Source organism: Alligator mississippiensis, chromosome 13 (genome assembly GCF_030867095.1).
Source record: "Alligator mississippiensis isolate rAllMis1 chromosome 13, rAllMis1, whole genome shotgun sequence".
NCBI classification, from domain to species: Eukaryota; Metazoa; Chordata; order Crocodylia; family Alligatoridae; genus Alligator; species Alligator mississippiensis.
The window spans coordinates 28,328,547-28,349,146 of NC_081836.1; the positions used below are offsets into that span (position 1 = coordinate 28,328,547).

Genomic DNA, 20,600 nt, shown 5'->3' on the forward strand with positions numbered 1-20,600 from the left:
CATACAGGCAGTAGTAGGAGGGTGGGGCATGCTTGGGAGTGTCCTGGCTGGGATATACTGGGGTAATGGTGTAGATATACCATGTTTCGCAGTTATCTACGTCAGGCTCGGCTCACATTTGGGCCTGCTGGTGTGAATGGTGAGTTTCGTGATGTGGGCGCCTCTCTGGATTGTTCTAAAAAACTGTTGAAATTCCCTTTTTTTAGTTTTCATAAATTATTGCTGAAAACTCTAACCCCGTCCCCCCAAAACTCAGCCTGTTGGTTATTTCACAAACCATTTTCTTCTCATGATTTATTTTTCTTGCTTGCTAGAGTATAACCTGTGCAACAGATGCAACTTGGACCCCTATGGCATTTTAAAATGAACTTTGTGTTGTTTGTATTATTAGGTTTGTTCTTAAATGTTTCTACAGGCCAGAGTCTTTCTGTTGGCTTGGAGATTCCTGTAATCTCCACTAGGAGAGCATGGGTTATTGTTTTGCGTTTGGGGCTGATCAGCAGAAGAGATTAAGAAATCTGTTATGGATACCAGCTAGGAAAGATAGCTTTTAGTTTAGAAGGTAGATGCTTATGCTGTTAGCATTGTAGTTCCTGAGGTTCATATTTGGACTGCTCATAATTTATTGATGAAAAATGGATTTTCGGTCAAAACAAAAGTTTTAGCCAGAAAAATCAGCATTTTTGATGAAAAATTTTCCAACCCAAACTTGAAAACTTCCATCTTGGCCTCCTATCCCTTTAAGAGACAGAGAAAATTAAACTGAGAGAGAAAGCGAGAATGAGAAACTAAGCTTGTGTGTACATTTGTGGGGACCTTGGGCAGAACAGAAGACCCCTCTCCAGGGACCGCTGCATGGTATGGAGACCTACCTAACAATTGAGGGAATAGTTTCCGCACGCAGAATCCATCTTGTGGTCCCCTCTTCACAAGGGAAAATCTGAGCCAGCCAAGGCGTGTGAATCATTGTCCCAAACAACATATAATAAACTAATAAAATCAAAGGCTGGGTTTGTTTCAGACTGTGCTGCCAGGGCTTCTTGGACATTGTCTGGAATGAATTTATGCCTGTTACAAAACCTTCTCTCTCTTTCCCCTCTTACATTCTTCTTTAATTTCTGTTCCACTTCCATTCCCTTGTTACCTGTTATCTCATCTCTCCTCCTTTCCCTGGCATCTTTCTCCATCCTCTACTTTTCTAAGTCTCTCCCATTTCACTTTTACTCCTTTTTGTCTTCCTCCTTTTTTCCTTCTCCTTCCCTTCTGTCTCTAACGTCTCTGGGTATGCTTTACACTTCTTCTGTGTGCCCCTGTAAGCCTTCCCTGGTCTCCTCTCTTATTTATCTGGCTGAGATTTTCACCAGATATACAGAAGATTCTTTCCAATTGGGTGCATTTCCAGGTCAGATGTGTATAAGGATAATTTAGTGTCCATATGGCTCCATCTGAGGAGACATTTGGTACCATCTTCTTGACAGTGAGATGGGGCACACCTATAGGAGACTTAAGAAATATTAGCAGCTATGTGGCTATTCTTCTGGCTGAATTTAATCCTAGCATTTACTGGAAGTGTTTGAATGTGAAGGTGAGCTGCAGCATTATCTACTTTTGATGGAGTTTGTTTTTAGCCTGTGGTCAGATGTCAGATGATAGTTTTGGGGATCTCACAGCTGCTATTGTAGCTGCTGCCATGTCTAACTATGGCATTATCATTCCAAAATGATTTATCTGTCTGTCTAGATTCATAAATTGTACCCATCAAGGGGTAGGTGGGTGCCTTGACAAGTGACAGAAACAGTGAGAACTCAAATAGTACAGAGCACTGACAGATGAGCAGGAGCAATGTGGAATAGCAGTGAAAGGGCTAATGAGCCTGTGCAGCTACACCACCCTTCTTTCCGCTGCATGCTGCACCCACATGGGGCAGTGACCCAGTGCATAGCACAGCAAGGGTGCAACCAGCTCCAGGCAAGTGCAGCAATCCCTAGGCTAGGACTATCCAAATGTTTGCAGAAGTTGGCATTGCATAATTCTGTGCAGATGTGTCTCTCACATGGATTTTGCCCTGAGGTAACTTTCAGGAGATTTGCTTCTGATTTTTGCTGATTCCAGAGACAGGAGAGCCCTACCCAAAGCATATTTCAGGTGTGGCCCAAGCTCCCCATGGTGCTGACCATGGGAAATGTCTCTAATGTGGCTCCATTTAACCACATGCCCTGGTTTACTTTGCCTTTTCCAAAGGCTCCAGGGACAGGGGGACATTCCTCTTTAATCTGCCCAGTGCTATCTTCTAGAGGGTGCCGATCTGACTGTGCATTATGCTTCATCATATGGAAGAAAGTCCAGGGGAGTTAAGGTTGTACAAGAGTGATGGTATAGCCATGATGGTCCAGCAATTATGTGAGATGCAAGGATTTCTTAGGGTGATATCTTTTATTGGACCAACTACGTAGTTGGGGTAGTGTTAGAAAAGCTTTTGAATGCAAGATATTTTTCCTCAGGTCTGATCACAAGAAGTCAGGCACAGCATAGTGAAAAACTGCAGGAGGGAGTGAGAGAAATTCTCTGGGGTAGTAGACATAATTAGCAGAAGAAAAGAAGCTGATTACTGGGAGATCCAGGCCTATCAAAACGGAAGAGGGTCATTCTCACCTTTCCGGTGTGGAAAGAATTCAGGAGTTAGGTGAAAGATAATATGTCATGAAACCAATATCAGTGTTTAGTCCTTGGTTCTTAGTGTACAACCAGCTTATGAATTTTTGTTTCCAAGTTTGCCTTTTAAAGGTGTTGAGTAGATTTCCCTTGAGCATGAGAATAGTGAGGTCAGAGAGGAGGTGGTTGTTCTGTGAGAAATGTGCTCCTAATGATGTGTGTCTCTGTCCTTTAATTTTTTTTTCTGTGAGAGTTCATTTTGGTGTGTAGTTGCTGTTTAGTTTCACTTACATAAGGTCTTGTTACACTTTATGCTGTAATGTTAATTACAACAATGCCCAAATTTTAATCATCTTAGTGTTGATCGGCTTGGTTCAGCAGTTACACCTTAAAGTGAAAATCCTTCTCTGACTGTCCTTCACCTGCACGACAGTGACTTGTCTCTGGAGGCTTAGTGAGCAGGGGCAGAACTAGGAACTAGGAGCAGGATCAGCTCACTGCTCCCACCAGGCAGAGTAAGTGAACTCCAAAGTTGTGGTGCTTGCTCTGCCCAGTGGGGCAGAGGCACTGTGCCCAGCCCTGCTGTGCTCTGGTGTCCCTGTTCACCCTGGCTCAAGATGGGCCATTGCATCCTGGGATACTAGAAGACTTCAACTTGGATGGAACAGTTGTGAGGAGTGGCCACACCTTAATGGAACAGAAGCAAGGTTATGCGGATTAGAGATAATCCTGCCATGGAGTGGTGTAACTTTAAACCAGTGTTTAAGATACTTAAAGGTGTTAATGTGCAGCCAATCCTGGGGTTAAGAGCTCCAGAAGTCACCTAAAATTACCATATAACAAGGCCCATAGTTGCCATGAGGCACTTGGTGCATTGGATCAGGTATATCACAGTTTGGGAAAGGCATGCATAGGAGCCATGGATTTTGATGGGGTTTTCTTTTCTAGAGAGTGTTGATTGATAATAGTGGCAGTGGAAGTGGGCTGACAGGTTAAGTGTTTCTTGCCAAGGCAAAGCTGTTTCCCACTTGATGTCTGTTGGGCAGCAGAGAGTTTGCTTCTAATGATGAGTTGGGTAAGGTTAGAGGGCTGTTTGAAAGCCGGGTGGGGGGCTGGGGGGAGGCCTTGGAATATTTCTCTCAAGGTGATCTTTGTCAAGTACAGACTGTAGTTTGGTGATTCTTCTGATTGGTTCCAGTATTGCAGGGTAGATGACCAACAGGGGTGCGTGGTTGCTGGGGGGGGTTCTGTGTGCATTGTGGCAGGTTATGGTGGGTATGGTGTATTTCTGTACTGGAGTATCCTTGTTATATGAGGGCAGATTTTAGACTGGTCAGGTGAGCACCATGAGTGTTCTTCTCAGAGCAGATGCAGTGGTATGGGAGGGCCTGGCTGTAGATTACATCTTTCTTGTGTGCTTGGGATGATTGCTAATGTTGTGGACATAGGTATGGTGGTCTGTGGTTTTTCTGTGTTTAGTGGTTTGTAGGGTGCCATCCTGGATATGGATTGTGGTATCTAGAAAGTTGATGTTATTCCAGAGAAAGTTTGATTAAGGGGTGATAGTTGTTAAACCTGTGATGGAGGTCAGTAAATGAGTCCAGGCATTCAGTCCAGATAAGGAAAATAGCATCTATGTAACAGGTGCAGTGCAAATTTCAGGGTGCAGTGTTATGGAAGTTTTTCTTCCAGGTGGCTCATGAAGAGGTTGGCACAGTGAGGGGCCATTTTTTTGGCCATGGTTTGGAGGAAGTGATGATTGTTGAAAGTGAAGTTGTGGGTTAGGATGAAGTAGATGATTTGTGGAACATATTGTTGTAAATCTGAGTCTACTCCATGTTCTTGACGGTATTTCAGGCAGGCAGCTGTGCCTTCATGGTGTGGGATTTTAGCGTACAGGCTGGCGACATCCATGGTTGTAAGTATGGCCTTCTCAGGAAAGTGGGTAATGTTCTGGATTAAGTCCAAGAAGTATGTGGTGTCTTACCACATAGAAAACTTACTCTTTGAGTGACAAGTGGTTTCAGGATGTTTTTTATGAATCCTGATAGCCATTCAGTGAGGGTACCATGGTTGGATATGATTTAAGTCCCATAGACTTACTCTGAAAACCGCAGGCACTGTCAACTGAATTGATCTAGATCAAAAAACAACTAAGTAAAACCTTCACTCTAAACTTGGGCCAAATTAGAGGCACTTTAGCCTAGCAGCTGAGCCCCTTCAGGTACATCTACAGAGTAGTTAGTGGAGTGCAGTGTTAATATACCTGAGCTAGTTTTAAACTAGCCAGCTGAGATACTGGTGGCAGTCTTCCTGGGGTATCACAGAGCTCATTTATCTTACTTCTCAGTTGGGTTTTGCAGCCCCCACTGAGCTGCTGCCACAGCTGCAGTCCTACCAGTCCCTGAACTCGGTAGTTTAAAACCAGCTCAGATGTGACTACTGCTGTGATAGCTCTGCAGATATCCTTTGTCTGTACTGTAGTGCATTATCCAGGCTTCAGCCTAATTAGTATCTCCTTCCATGGAAGCAACATGTGAGACAACAGCCTACTGATCCCTTGATTGAGATCCCTTGTGTCAGTCCAGTAGGTTTGTGGGCAGTGGGCACTTGAGAGTTTGGTTTTAAACAAGGGCTGGGCACCTAGGGATCTTGCTGTTGGCTGCTTGTGCCACAGCTTCCCCAAATGTGTGCTCCCTGCTGTGGCCCCACAGCCAGCTTTCCACACAGTGATGAGCGTGTGCAATCTCATCCTGACCCTCTGCTCTATACAGGAGCATCCATACCCTGATCTAGCACAACATCTAAAAGAGCCTTTTACACGAGTGTACGTGTAACCCCGCCTGGATCGTTATCAGTATGTCAACACAGGAGCCTGCAGTAGTGACTCAGCCACTAGAGGGGGCTGGCAGAGTGTGAGTTGCTGCCTTTCCAAGAATGTCTGCTCCTGTGGTTCTTGGGCACTGTGTGCATGTGTCTGTGGGGGAGAGAGATTGCAGTACAATTTCCTTTTAATAATTTCTACAGAAGTTTCTTTGGCTAAAATGCCAGTTTAATTGGGGCTGTCTTCAGGTGGCAGGTTTTCATGAATTAAACATAGCATGTGCAATGCTCTTGGACTGAAGGAGCCCTTTCCCTATCACTGCCAAAGCTGTAACATGCAGTGGGGGAAAGATGGAGCAGAGAGGAAGGCAGAGACCTCAGGGACTGCTTTGCTTGTTCTTTCCTAATGCTCCTTAATCAAGTAGATGTGGAACAATATCACCATCTCCTGGCCACCAAACTCATTCCCAGCTCAGTCAGGACCTCTAGCAAGATAGATTCCTATTGATTTCAATGGGCTTTGGACCAGGCTCTGAGCAGATCTCTTCCAGTCATTTCACACCAGTGAGGTCACATACCTAATCTCTCGGTATTGGGGCATAAGCAGGTTGCCTAGTCTGCTGGCTTTTGCAGGTTGATGTTTCTCCATTAGGAGCTCCTGAGCCGGTCTCCCAACTAAAACATAATCTTTTAAACAAATAAAGTAAGCAAAGGAAAATCCTGTTGTCCTGTCCTGGGCACTGGGAGGGAAACCCCTTTGGCCCTGGCCCCATCACAGCAGCCTGGCCCTTCCATGCGACAAACGGTTCTGCCCACAGTTTACTTCCTCTTTTGGTGCTTTCCCTGGGATTTTAACCTTGCAGTGGGACACACCCTCATCCTTCAAATGTCTTGGAGCCGGGCTCCCTCAACAAAGCTAACTGCTCCCCCTTAAAAGGACAGACTGCCCTGTTACAGGGGCACACAGTTATGGGCTGAAGTTCCAGGTAGTCACCTCCTCATTCAGCAAGTCCATCTGCTCTGTGCAGCTCAAGTGATTTTTTTTCCCCTCAGTGCAGTTGCTGTCTCTGAAGCTGAGTTGGTGCCCATGGGGTGACTGGAATATACTGACTTGAGGTAACTGTTGCACTGAAAGCAAGTGCCTGGCCAATGGCATGCTGCTAGTGATGGGCACCGGTAGCAAGCTCATGCATTAATGACTATAAGTCTGTGCTGCCCTGGCAATCAGAGATTGGGGATGGGATGAAAGTTAATTGACCTGTTAATGAATCCTCAGGCCTAATAAAATTCAAAAAGCCAAACGTGACATAAAGGCACCTGAGTTTAAAAGAGGATCAGGCCCTAAGAGCCTAATTCTTATAGCTGGTGGTCAAAATCCTATATAAAATATGTAAAGCTGTGCTTATGTTTGTATTTGCATATGTAAATAGTTTCTTAGGGACCTATATAGGTAATTTGTTTATAAAAATAGGGAAAGGGGGAAGGATTTGTGTGTGCAGTGTTTTCCCACAAACCTGAATACATAGTCACAAACTTCCTTCACTGAGCCCTTTATTGATTTCCCCGGCTAAAAGAAACCAAAGTTCTTGCAAACTATTATGCAGAGAAGCACTGTGGTCCTCTGACAGTGCCCTCTGTGGCCAGAGGATGCTTCTGGATGTTGTTAACATTGACTGATAGCAACTGAAAACAACCCTGTACACAAACAGCCCAGAATCTTTCTACCTGATCAGAGGACACCTGTATTCCCTTCTTTCTGTTCTTTCTGTCAGTTCCTGTCCTGTCCTGTCACCTGGATACCTTCAGGGAAACAGCAAGCAGTAAACAGAGGCCAGAGGCATAGCAAGCTCATTGAGCACTGGGGAATGGGGGAGGGAGCCGAGGGTATGCCGACAGCTGTAGATCAGGGAAGGGGAAGGGACATGGGTGGGGGGAAGGGAAGTCTTCCTTGTATCTGCCTGGACTGCTGCTGCCTCTGCTGCTGCTGTAGCAATGTTGGCTCTGGTGGCTGAAGCTCCATGGCTGGACTTCCTTGGAGCTGATCCTGGTGCCCTGATTGCTTCTTACCCCGATACATACAGCTTGGGTGCAGGGCTGGGCCTGCTCTTGCAAAGGCTACTGTTTGTCCCCCATTCCTGAGATACACTTCTTGGTGCAGTGCTGTGTTCCCTGGCTCCTATGGCAAAGACTCCCAATGGGGGAATTCTGGTACCCCCTCATAGTCCGTGCCTGGGACTGCTGCCCTGCTCACCCCATCCTAGTTGTGCTGCTAAAGATCAGCGTGTCCCTTGGGTGGATTACAGTTTCTCTCATACCCATGCTGCTCTGGCTAGTGGTTTCACTTGGATTCTTCCTTTTTTTTATACTTCTGAGACCAATATTCAGCTTTTTGTCTGTAACTTGTTTTTTCATGATGGAGTTGCTTCTCTTCCCTGCCTGTGCCCTGCAGCAGTGCAGAGGAATGCTAAAGGGAGGATGGCAAAACGGAATGAACAAGCTGAGCCTTCCTGTCCAAAGTGTGTGTAGGAGGCAGCAGTACCTGTATGATGAACAGGGATCCAGGTTTTCCATTCACAATAGAAAAACACAGTAAAAAGTAGACTTTCTCATTTTAAGGAGAAAAACCCAGCTTTTCTCTTTTTAAGGAGAAAAACCCAGATCTTCTCCTTTAAAGCAGAAAAATGTGGGAAATGGTGGGTTTCCCCTTGCAGGCTGGCAGAGTTCTGGCCTGCAAGGGGCTGTGGGGAGTGGGAGGAGGACGGTCAGGCAGGGGACACCATGTGTATGTGTGCATGTACACATGCACAGGACTGCCAGGCAGCCCAGAGAGCAGCTCCTGCAGGTAAGTCTGAGGGGAAGGAGGATTGTGTCCTATATAGGGAGGGAGGGAGGGAGAGAGGGGAAGGAAGGAGTTGGGGCTGGGGCCCAGGGTCATGTGCGGTTGCAGGGCCCAGGCAGGGAGTGGAGCGGGGCGGGGCTGTAGGCAGCCTGTCCGGGGTGGTGGGGACTGGCTCCCTGCCTCTGTACACGCTCCTGGGGAAGAGTGGGGGGCATGTGCCCCCCAGATTTGTGCATGGGGAAGGTATGGGGGTGGGTTGTCCGCTGCAACCTTGGGCTCCCCACCCTGCTGCCCTCCTCCAGGGCCTCTGCAGCCCAGTGGGTGGGATCCAGAGCAGCAGGACAGAGCGGGACAGGATGGGGAGGCTTGTGCCACCACTGCAAGCCCTGCACCCCCATGGCCAGGCACCCCCTGCCCACCCAGCAGCAGTGAGGGACACAACTCTGCTCTGCCACCCCCCACTGCTGCCAGGTGGGCAGGGGCCACCTTGCTGTGGCAGCATGGGGCTCCTGGCAGAGGCACAGGCTTCCCTCCCCCACTCTGTCCTGTTGTACCAGATCCCACCCACTGGGCCACAGAGGCCTTGTGGGGTGGGAAGCAGGGTGGAGAGCCCTAAGCTGGCTGCAGGCAGCCCGCCTCCATAAGCTCTGCTCCGGCTGTGCCACCCATGGAGGAGGGGGAGCCAGGCTCCACACTGCTCCACTGCAGCAGCTGCCACCTCCTATGGGCAGCACCTGGGGCTCAGGCACTGCTGCAGAGGGCAGGGGGCTGCAGACCCAGGTCCCTGGCCCGGTAGCCCAGGCAGCTGGGGGCTCTCTCCGGCAGGGCTGAGTATGGCCCTGGGACTGTGGGTGGGGAGTGAGGGGCACCAGAAGGGCTGAGGGGTTGTGGCTTGGGAGTGACGGGCAATGGTATGGGCAAGGCACCAGCATACCAGGGCTGCTCAGTACCACAAAGCAGAGCGGGGAGGGGAGGGAGCCGCAGCTGGACCCATGGCCTGGTGAGCAAAGGGGGCAAGGGGAGCTCTGATTTTCCATGATAAAAAAAACAAAAATCAAATGCCAACATTTATAGGTATTTAGAATTTATTTTATTATAGTGATTGAGGCACTGGTAGGCTTCCAAACTGCTTTAAAATTGTAGATATATCAATAAAACATTGTGTTCAACTGATACCTATATACATAGTGGCATCTCATTTTAATTGCAGAAAAACATAAATTTTGGGGGTTTTAATCAGAATTTGCAAGGTTTCATTTTAATCAGAGAATTTGTGATTTTTAAATAGAGAAAACCAGGATCGCTGGTGATGAATATTCTAGGGCCAGTTCTCTTTTGGCTCAAACAGGCATAAATCAGAAGTGAAATTTATAGATGTAAAATGCATGATTGAAATGTGAAGCCTTCCCTACTCATTTCCTAGCTTTGGAGTGCATTTCCAGGGTTCTGGGTCTGCTGACTCCATCCTGGTTCTAGTAGAAGCAAAATCATCTCCAGGCTAGTGGCCTTGTTCCAGTGAAGGGAATCTTCACTCAGCAACATCCCCAGCACTAGCAGAGGCCTTGATTAAGGCATGCTCCCAGGCTGATGACTTTACTAAGTGATATTGACCCAGTACCCTACTGGGACCAGAAGCTAGGAAAGGCAACATGTTCTGTGAGTACAACAAATGCATTGCTTTCCCAGCCCAGAGAGTAAACACTTGAACTCCTTAAAGAAAGAAACTACTCAGGAGAGTTTCTAAGATGTTTCCTATTGGCCTGGCAAGGTGAAAGGGAAACTGCCTGAGGGACATGGTTGGCATCACTCTCATGATGTCTGAGATGTGTTGGGGAATGCAGGAGACCCAGCATAGGAGGGAGGAGCAAGGGCTGGGTGTTGCCTGTCAATAAGTTCCTGTCTGTCAGTAATCTTTGTTCTGTTAACCAGAAGCTGTACCTGGGAGTCCTGGATCTGGCAGACAGGAGTCACCCTTGGTTGTTTTGTTCCTTTCTCAGGATGATCTGAGGACATGGGGTGAATCCCCCTCTGCTCACAGTACTCTCTCCTATGAGGGTCTGCTCCCTCATCCAGCCCATTCAAGGTGCACATGATGCCATGAGGGGTGCTAGTGCAGTGGTTTAAGCTGTCAGGATAAGCTCCATCTTCCTTTTTTTTAGTGGACAAGGACAACACCATTAGCAGTTTGGTAATGCCTGAGGAAGACTGGAGCTGGGGTTGGACTTGTTTGAGTATTGACATTGATCCATGAGGCTCTGTGGGGTTTAGACTGGTTGGGAGGCCCATGTCTCAAAGGGCCTGTCAGCGGAGATGTTCTCACTAGAGCTGCATGTGAGGAGCCTGGGAAACTGTTATAACCCCCATGTGGCTGTTGGCATTCAGAGCACAGAGGCAATCTGATTCATTCCCTCCAGCTTTTGTGTATGTGACTGGGTGAGGGAGGGGAGCACTCGGTGCTGCCTGGGGGTGGGTAGGATCCCTGTGGAAAGCTGCAGGCAGCATCCTTGTTTGCTTTCCCTGTCAGCCTAAAACACCATGCACCTGTGGAAAGCAAATTATCCTGTCATTGTATGTGGTGTGGGAGGGTCTCATACGCAAGGGCTTGCTTAGAAGCTGCAACTTGTGGGCCAGATCATTTTGCTGCTGAGGTTACCGCACTTTATGGAAAAAGATCCCTGGTGCGGCCAGCAGAGGGCGAGCTAAGCTCATGTAAAATCCCTTCTCTGCAGTGGCAGCACCCCCTCCTCCCTGAGCCTCCCTGCTTTGGGGTGTTTTGTGCACCAGCTCCTCCCTGGTCCGAGGATACACCCCAGCTCCTCTTTGCCCTTTCTCTATCTTTGTCCCTTGACAGTTCTGCATTTGGTTCTTGTCCCCCTCCTTTCCACTTGTTTCCCCACATCCCTGCTCTTCTCTCTTCCTTACCTCTAAAGCTTGAGGCTGGTCCTGGTCTGAAAGGCCTATTACACAGGCTTCCCCTTGTGCTGAGCTCCTTAGGGCCTTGAGCAAAGAGGCTCCCATGCAGAGTGCATTCCCTCAGCCCCTTCACAAGAAAAAACCTTTTCCAGCTTTTCACTCTGCTTCCCCTTCTGACAACATTTGGCCCTGGGCCTGTGAAACCTCACTCACCCAACCCATTTGTTGCTGTATTGGTTGCCCCTACCCCCTGCTGTCAGTCATATTCCCAGGGGGATATGGGAGGGTGGTTGAGGGTTTAGGGAGAACAACAAAGTTCAGTAATCATTTTCTAGAGGGCAAATGCAGCACTGGAGTCAGCTTTGCTGCCAGAAAAGCTCCCAGGACTAGAGGTGGAACATCTGGGGATGCTCGACTGATGGGGTAAGTTCACAGTATCACTAAGTTGACTGCAGTCCCCAAGCCGTGTTAGGGCAGGGCAGAGGTTTTGAACTCCTAGCAGCTGTTCCACTGGCTCTCATTTGTTTACCAACATTCCTGCACCATTCACTGCCCCCTCCGATGTCTTACTCTGCTGTCCCCACATGCCCAGCTGGAGGTCTGTGGCAAAGATTCTGATGGCAGGTCTGGACACACAGGTTGAGGGAATCAAGGACATGGGGAGCAGAAGACAGCTTGTTTCTTAACTGTGGATGTCACTTTTGCTCACTGATAAATTGTGTTTCCCTCCCTTGGTAAAGGCAGGTACCATATTTTGCAGGTGGAGTGTGTGAAGGTATCTATCTGGTAATGGTGCAGCTGGGGCTTGCACAGCTCATGCATGGGAGGGGTACCTGGTATGTTGTACTCGTGGCAACAGAGGATGATTGTGCCCATGCTCATTGCATAGAGAACACAGGACAAATTTGTTCACAACAGGCTCAGTGCAGTTCTCTGAGCTCTCTGCTCTTGTCCATCACTCAGTCAACCCAAGCCCTGCCCTGGCCCTGCAGGGGTGGTTGATTCTTCCAGCAGTCTTCAATACATTAGATGCTCACAGACCCCATGCAGTCTTTGCTCCTGGTTTCCAACTCTAACACACACATTGGAGAGCAAAGTGCCAACTAGGTACATGCTTAGAACTGGGCCTCAGGACTAGTGAGCAGTGAGTTAACTGCAGACATGAAGATGAGCAGAACCCAAGTGCCACGCTCCCTCTTGTACACCCCCCCCCCCCCCCGGCCGCCATTGCTGCCTGGGGAACTATTCCCACAGGAGGATGGGGTTAGTGGGCACATGAGGTGAAACCTCTGAGTGTATCATCAAGGCCTGAGTGATGACACTATCATCAGCAGGCCTGCAGAACCACTGAGGAGTCACTGTTCTATAGTTTGCTTTCTGTGGGAATCCCTGGGTCCTTATTAACATCCCTCAGGCAGTTCAGCCTAGCGCTTGAGCCATTTGCCATAGTCTGCAAACAGCACGGACCAGGGATGACGGTAATATGGGTGGCATCAACATGGACTGCTTACTTAACAAGAACTGCTGCTCTAGAGCCTGCCATGGGACATGGCTTTCATTCTAGGTTGAGTCTTCAATTTGTCACTTGGTCCCTCCAGTGTATCAGGTCCCTGCTTTCCCTCCATTTCTCTTCTAACATGGTTCTGGGGGAAGAAAACTCTAAGAAAAAAAATAAAAGGCTTTCAATGGAGGATTCTAGTGTCTCAGCACTGCCTATCTCTGTTGCTCAGGCTCAATACATGTTCTGAGCAGAACCTACCTTTGCACTAGAAAAGAGCTCCAGTCACTATCATACCAGGTCTGGGGGGAGAATTTTCATCCTTTGGGTCCATCAGAATGTCCCCCTGATGCCTCTGCCTTACCCTGGGCATCCTTTTGTCTCTGATCCTGCATTGTGATTTCAGCCTCATCAAGAATGTCCCCCTTCACACTCACACCTCTATCATGATTTCAGCCTGTAATGGGAGTGCTGTATCTATGCTCCTCCTACCTGCTTTTGGAATGTAATGGGAACTCTGTAGGTTTTCATCATGGTCTTTATCCTTAGCACCTCCATTTGGAACAAACTGCATGTCTTGTTTTCCTAGCCTGTATTTCACTGAATGTCTGATGTACTTGCTTCATCACAGTGTGATGAAAACCAAGCTGGGAAAGCAGATGAGAGTTCACTGACTTTTATGGGCATATACCTGATACTGGTGAAAGACCCACTGGCTCCTGCCTCTAGGAACCATGGGATGAGCCAAGTGAGAAGAAAGAGAAGGCTGGTCTAGACTAGGGCAGCATAGTGCCTTGAAACTCATCTTTTCAGTTCTCAGAACCCCCCTGGCCCCTCCCACTGACAATTCTGCCTATATTTACCCATGGTCGTGTATCTGCTGCTGGACTGGATGACATACCTGCAGATACAACACTTCAATAATTCAGTTAGCTTTCCAAAAAACATTTATTTGGCTGAGGACATAAGGGAAGCCCAGAGCTCGTTCTTCCGCTGGTAGCGCTGTAGCTGCTTCAATTTCCTTGTTCTGAGGAATCCACCAGGTGGCTACTACTGCATGTGAATTTAGCATGGCTTATTCAGGGTGGTTTTGGAAACAGTCTGATGCAGATGAACTTATAGTGGGTGGTGGGGTGAGATGTGCAGACTTGTGGGAGGCTTCTGTACACTAAAGCAAATTATATGTGCATATAACCCAGGGAGCTGGCAGTTCAATCAGTGCTCTGGCATCTTGAATGCACTAACCCCTACTCATGCTACCCATACACCATGTCATGTGACAGGCTTGCACCTGGCTTTTGGGAATGTAGCAGTTCCCTAGAGCCATCTGGGCAAAGCTGGGACTGGCAGTGGGACAGGGAAGAGCTGTAAGTTCTGCTATTGATATTAAGACTCCCATCTACAAGCCCTAATAAATAAATGATCCAGATCCAGGTTTTCCATATATCTCCTTTTCCTCACACTAATGCTGATTAAATTAGTTTCACCTTTTCCTGCACAGGAATCCTGGATTCATTTCACAGGTGACCTGGGGACTGGCTGGGGGGATGGAGTAAAACCTGGTTGTGGATCTGCTAGAGAGATCATTGGGACAGTGAATTTCATTCCTAGAACTGAAATCCCAGGCTCCTCTTCTGATCAAATATGGGGGCAAAATTAATCCCTGGAATAACTGCATTGGCTGTATACAGATTGAGTCACCTGAAGGCACCTGAGATGCTGGGAATGAGAAGGGAGCAGATGTGAGAAGGCAGCTATTCCTTTGATTTCAGGAGTGACCCCAAGGCTGATCTCCTCCACGTTAAGAAGCAGGTAGGACTGAGGATACTTATGCTTTCCCTTCTACAGGACAGCAGCGTTCAGCCTTCCAAGACTGCTTGCTTGCTAGTGGAGGACTCTTTTTCTCCAAACTGTCTGATGGTCCCAGCAAAATACCAGATCTGCTTGGGATATTCCTGACAGGCTCGTGGCTTGACAATGTCAGAAGGGGAAGGATCCTTTAAAATGTAGTCAAACTTGAAAACAAATCACTCCCTACAGTTTCACACCAACTAATGGCTGCCCTTGGGATCCACATGTGTCTGAGCTCCATGCCATTCAAATGTGCACTTAATGTTGGCAGCTTCTATTTGCATATGTGAATGCGACTATTCACACAGCCTAATGAGGGGTTAAATTAGCTGTAGGTGTAATCAGAGACTCCTAGAGTAGTGGGGCTGGAATGGACCTCAGGAATCTACCCCCCTCTCCCCACCCAAATCATCCCTGTCTGAGCCCTCCTCTGACAGGTGTCTTTCCTTAAAACCTTTGGAAACACCCCTCTCACACAATGCTGAAAACATCAAAGACAGTCTTTAACTTGCCACAGGTGAAGCAGGTGAGCAAGGGCACTGCCAGTGTCCTGCCACTGTAAGAGGTTTGTTCAAATATGCTCAAGTATTTCAACTGGGGTCGCCAAGGCTATTTCAGGTGGTGTGAAATGAGCTCAAGTGACTGCAGCATGCTTAGCCTGCAACCAGAGCCAGGGGGCCTCCTCAACCTGATGGAGCTCTCTAGGGACTGTCACAGGTGTGAGGTGCAGGATGACAACAGTGCCCAACAGGTCAGCAAGACGGGCTCCCCTTCCTCTCCCACCCAGCACCCCTTTAGGAAGTGCAGGCCCCACACCCTTGGTCCCAGAGCCCTGACCATCACTGACATTTTCCCTCCCTCCTCTCCAACCCCAGAATCTCACTGGAAGCCAACCCCACCCCTCCTTTTTCAATTTCCTAGCATCTCTAAGAACCTAACTGCCCGTGAAGCAGTTTCCTGTGTTCATTCCCCCCCCACCCCAACCCTACAGTGAGTGTGAGGGGAGGCATGGGCACCTCTTAGCCCCTGGACTAGTACTTCCCCTGCCACCCTACCTGGGGCTCCAAAATTTTCCCTCCAGCCCCACTCCTTTCCTAGAAACAACATGTGCCCTTCCTTCCTTCCTTTCTTCCTCTGCATCCCTGCTTTCCACACCCCCTCCCAGACTGTCTGGCTTTCTCTCCCTCCAAGAACACGTTTGACATTGTTCCCTTCCTGCCCCCCCTTTCCATTCCTAGCCTCCCCCCCTTTCTTTGGCTGGGGATGGCTTAGGCACCCCCTGCCAGGGACTCCTGTTCCCAGCAGCGGAGCAGGGAGAGCAGAGGGAGGGCTGGGGGAGGCAGAGCGAGGGCGGGCGGGCACAGCGCGCGCACACGCACACACACCTCCCTGCATGTGATTAAATGTCTTGAAATCTGCTTCTGATTTCCTCGGGGAGTTGACTTTTCCCTTCTTTTCGACCCCTGGATTTATTGAAACCTTTTTACTCCGCTTCAAGGCAGCAGCCGGGGCTCAGTTTCTCCACTCTTGCCTATTTTTTTCCCCTCCCTTCCCCCCCCCCCTTTTTTTTTTTCCTCCCCTCCGGCCCTCCCAGCAGCAGACCTTGGGCAGCTCAGTGAGATCCAGGAGGGAGGAGGAGTGGAGCCGCTCGAGGAGCCCTGAGACTCGAGGATCGAGCGGAGGGCTGCAGCTACCTCCCGTGGGGGCTTGGGCAGAGGGTGGCTTATGCCAGATTTTGCAAGCAGCGAGTCCAGCAGAAACGCCTCTGATTTTTTCCCCCGATTCCTTTCTCCGTTAGAGGGGTTTGGGGCTCGGGAATTACCTCCCGCGGCATCGCTCCCGGCGCGGGCGTTGTGGGAGGCTCTTGTACCTGCGCTCGTCACAGTAAGTTGCTTTCGACAATGTTTCTTATTGCGGAGATGTGGCGCCCTGCGGCCCGGGGTCCCTTCCTTCCTCCCGCCCGCGGCGCCGCGCGCCCAGGAGCCGGGTGGCTCCGGGACTGGGAGCCGGGCCGGGCCGCGGACACCCGCCCTGCCCGGCGGCTGGTCCTGCCGGCTCCAAGTTAAATAGCGCTCGCTGGGCTTTTTATTTGCCTTTCCAGCTCTGTCTTTCGCTGCTCGCCTGTTTTCTTTCCTCCCCCTTGTCGCCCCCCTTCCCTTTATTTCCTGTTTAATCTTTTCACAGCTTCGGCCGGATCCCGGCAGATGGAACTTTTTTAACAGTTTCCATTCGGCGGGATCCTGCGGGAGCCGCGGGGATGCGCCGAGGCGGCTGCCCTGCCCTGCCCTGCCCTGCCCTGCCCTGCCGGGCGCTTTGCCTTCGGGGGCGCTGCATTGACCCCCTGCCCCGGGCACGTGAATGCATGCCCCCGTGGTAATGAGGCTCGGAGAGGCTGTGACACGGGGAGGGGGCGGGAGGGACGCGGTGCGGGCTGCAGGCAGAGCCGGGTCCCGCGGCGAGGGGCGGGCAGGGCCCGATCCCGTCCGCCCCCAGCGCCTGGCCGCAGTGCTCGGCGCTGTGCAGGAGCCGGGGGAGCCGGGCTCGGCTGTCGGCCTCTGCCCCGGAGCAGGTGCCAGCCCTCGGCAGCTGGAAGCCGCAGCGGCCCCCGGAGAGGGGCGCAGGGGCGGCGGGGGTCCTGCCTCGGCTCCTAGGGCTTTCCCCGCCTTTTCAGTCACCTGCCCTGGGCACCAGGCAGCGGCACGGGACGCCTTTTCCTGAGATAAGAAGAGGCGGGAGGCGGCTCCCCTGCCAGCTGTGGCAGGTGAAATGTGAGGGAGACCCAGTGGGAGATGGGCAGCGGGTGCTGGGGAGCGAGTGTCCTGGCATTGCTCAGCCTCCCCAGGGACTGGGAGGACCTCCCCAGCCAGCCCTGCCTGCTCCCACAACCCGACTTGGTTGAGGCTCCCTCGCAGCCCTTGCAAGGGGCCGTCCCTTCAGCTGGCACCTGTGCACTTGCCACCACAAACTACCCTGCTCTGCCCAGGATGATATAGAGAGGAGAGGTGTACACCCACGGGCTTGCACGCCTCATTATTCTCACCAGACCCATGCAGCGGTGTGTGGAGACCAGGCCTTGTTACCTGGACACTTGGGGGAACTCTGGGTTGTTACTCAGTCCAGCTGCACTGCCCTTTGCTTTCTAAAGTAATGCCGAGCAAGAGGGACCAGAGACGCATTGAGGCAGGGAATAGGTTTTGAATCCAAACTCCAAGGCATCTGGCTGGATTGCCTTTTGCTGTGCAATGTTCCATTTATAAAACAGAGGGAGCTGCCGTACTTTTATGACAGTTATGTTGAGCAATTCTGCTAGGTGAGTGGTGGGGCTGGGCCCCTTCTGGGTGTTGGGATGTAGGGAGGAAACGTAAGAAAAGAGGGGGGCCCAGAGCAAGGTGGGGAAGGTACAGGTCTTGATGCAGGGGTCTCGGGGGGTACTGTGCACTCAGATGGGCTACAAGTTTCTGAATGAGACTTCCTGGGGACATTGGTTTCCACACTGCTATTTTGTGCTCTGAAGGGATGTAAGTTTCCCAGTTAGAATTTGGGTTTGGGGACCTGGGGCACTACTGGTCCTACAATCTCTGAGCAGATCTCTAAGCCAGTGTTTCTCAACCTCTGGGTCACAAGATCATATGAAAGGGTTGTAAACAAACTTTAAAAAAATAGATCAACAGACTTTAAAAATGGATTCTCCTTTAAAGGAGAAAAATGTGGGAAACCATGGTTTTTCCCTTGTAGGCTGGTGGAGTTCTAGCCTGCCCCTCCAGGGGCTGCTTGGCGGTCCCCCATACCTCCCTCTCCCACCTCACACATTGTGGGGCTGGGAATGGGGGGCAATGGGTCAGGAATGAGGAGGACTGGGTTGGGACTGGTCATCAATGTTTATGAATGGGTCCTGGTAGAAAAAAGATGGAGAACCACTGCTCTAAGTGATCTCTGGTGCAAAATTCTAAGCAAAGGTTCCAGGGCATGGAGGGGTACAAGTCTCTGAGCAGAGGTTTGAGGCTGAAGCCTGAGGGGCACATTTTGCTGAGCAGGGGTTCCAGGGCTGGAGTGAGTGTGACCGTTGGAGCATAGAGTCTAGGGCCTGAGGGCAATGCAGATCTTGGAGCAGGGCCCACACGACTGCATCCTCAGAGAGCTCTGCATTACTCCATGAGCCAAGTAGCTTAGAGTACTCGGGGTTCGTTTTGCTTTCATTCTCTACCTCTGTCTCCTGTCACCCCCATCTTCTACCCATTCAGCAGGGCTCCATGAGGAAATGATTATACTGTACCCCCAACTGCCCTTCCCTGAGCTCCGTACAGGGCACTAGAATCCCGTGTGTAAAGGCAATGGATTTTTCCATATTCTGCTTTGTTCAATGTTAAAAGGGTACCTGACAGCTCATCAAACATATTCTGAGTCTCGCAGACCTGGCTGGTGCTCAAGCAGTGACAGGCAATGTAATGCAAGGGGGCATTAGCAATAACCAAAGTGAAATTTCAGATCAACCCTGTGTCAGAACAAAATGTGTTTTCAGGATGGTTGTCATACACTATCCTGTACCATACATGAGATACCTATTAGAGCCAGCCAAGCGCTGTCATCCACAAATACCATTTTAAATATTCACCTTGTCTGTTTCAAACATCTGTCCCTGGCATGTTATGAAAAGGCAACAAGGGGCATTATGGAAACCAGATCACTTATCCATATGGGATAGGATAAGGCAAAAACAATGGGAGTCATGCAGCAGAAGTGTGAGAATCCCACAGCCCTGGCTTTTGGGATCAGATCAGTCATAATAAAGCCCTCTGCATACCAAGTGATATTCCTGAGAGCACGTGAGTGAGTGGAACAATGCGGCAGGAATGTGTGAAGGGGTTTAGGACGGCTGGGACAGGATTAAAGTCGTGTAAAGCAACAAGTTGAGCACTAGTAGACATTAATACGTGGTTTAACATCAGGACACCGGGCTATCCCTGTTCTTGGCTCCTGAAAGAACAGTGGCTACAGATGTCTTCATGAGCTGCTGTTGGGCTTTGAGTGTTATTAGGAGAGGAAACCAAATAAGTGTTGGAGGGAAGAATCAGTCAGTGAATACAACAAATGAGTGTGGCTGTGAAAGGAAATCCATTTTGCAGTGTTTATAGTGACTTACTGCACATAAATCATACCTAACTGTCCTTTACAGGGTAGTGTTGTCAGGGCTTCAGTGAGCTGACCTTGACTCACTGTGATGTATGTTCTCTGGGTGCTTCTTTCTCTGAGCAGTATTACTCAAGAGTCATCAAAACAGATTTTAACTGAGGATGGAAACAATTTTTAAGCAACTGTTTCATAGACATTAGGGCTGGAAGGGACCTCGGAAGATCATCGAGTGTTTATTGACAAACTCTTACCACATTGACATACCACGTACTTGCTTGTTTGGTCCTCTGGAGATTTCTCTTTACTGTGTTTGATAACAGAAGAAATTTTGGTTCTTTTGTGAAGACAGTTTTTGGCTCCTTTTGTTTCAGGACTGAAATTAATTTGGGTCGAGTTCTAAGGGACTGAGCCAGATTCTGTCCTGAGAATGCCAATTTAAAGGCAGGCAGTCCCATTGATTTGAATGGAGGTGTTTGTGTTTTATTCTGTTATGGAGATCAGACCTTGGCACTTAACATTTAAACAGTACTGTTCAGTTTTACCTGTACTAACACTTCAACAATGCCAGTGTGGTTTCATCAGCTTATGGAATACTGTCTCATCAGTCTGCAGCCATGTCCTATGGTATCCAACACCTTGGATGCCTGTTATATGGGATTTTTTTGGATGTCCTCCAACGTAGTGTGGCATGCACATGTGTGTCAATTTTGCATCAGATACACTAGTAATCTTAGGATCATCTCTGCAGCAAGGCTCAGTAGAGTGTCCCCAGATACAGGAGCAAAAGCTAATATGTGCATAAACATTTCTTACTGGGTCATGTATTGAAAATGAAAATGGGTAAAAGGCCACAGCACACAGGGAAATGAGAGTCACCTCATTAGCACCATTGAC

The 20,600-nt window shown here is 49.4% G+C and overlaps 1 protein-coding gene across 1 annotated transcript in view; it reads left to right on the top strand.

Moving 5' to 3' along the window:
- Nucleotides 1-15,954: 15,954 nt before the first annotated feature.
- The window catches only part of NTN3 (netrin 3), a 94,929-nt gene continuing 90,283 nt past the window's right edge, over nt 15,955-20,600 (top strand). Inside the window, exon 1 of the mRNA XM_019493132.2 lies at nt 15,955-16,460. The gene's annotated coding sequence lies outside the window, so the exon portion shown is untranslated. The remainder of the gene's footprint in view (nt 16,461-20,600) is intronic.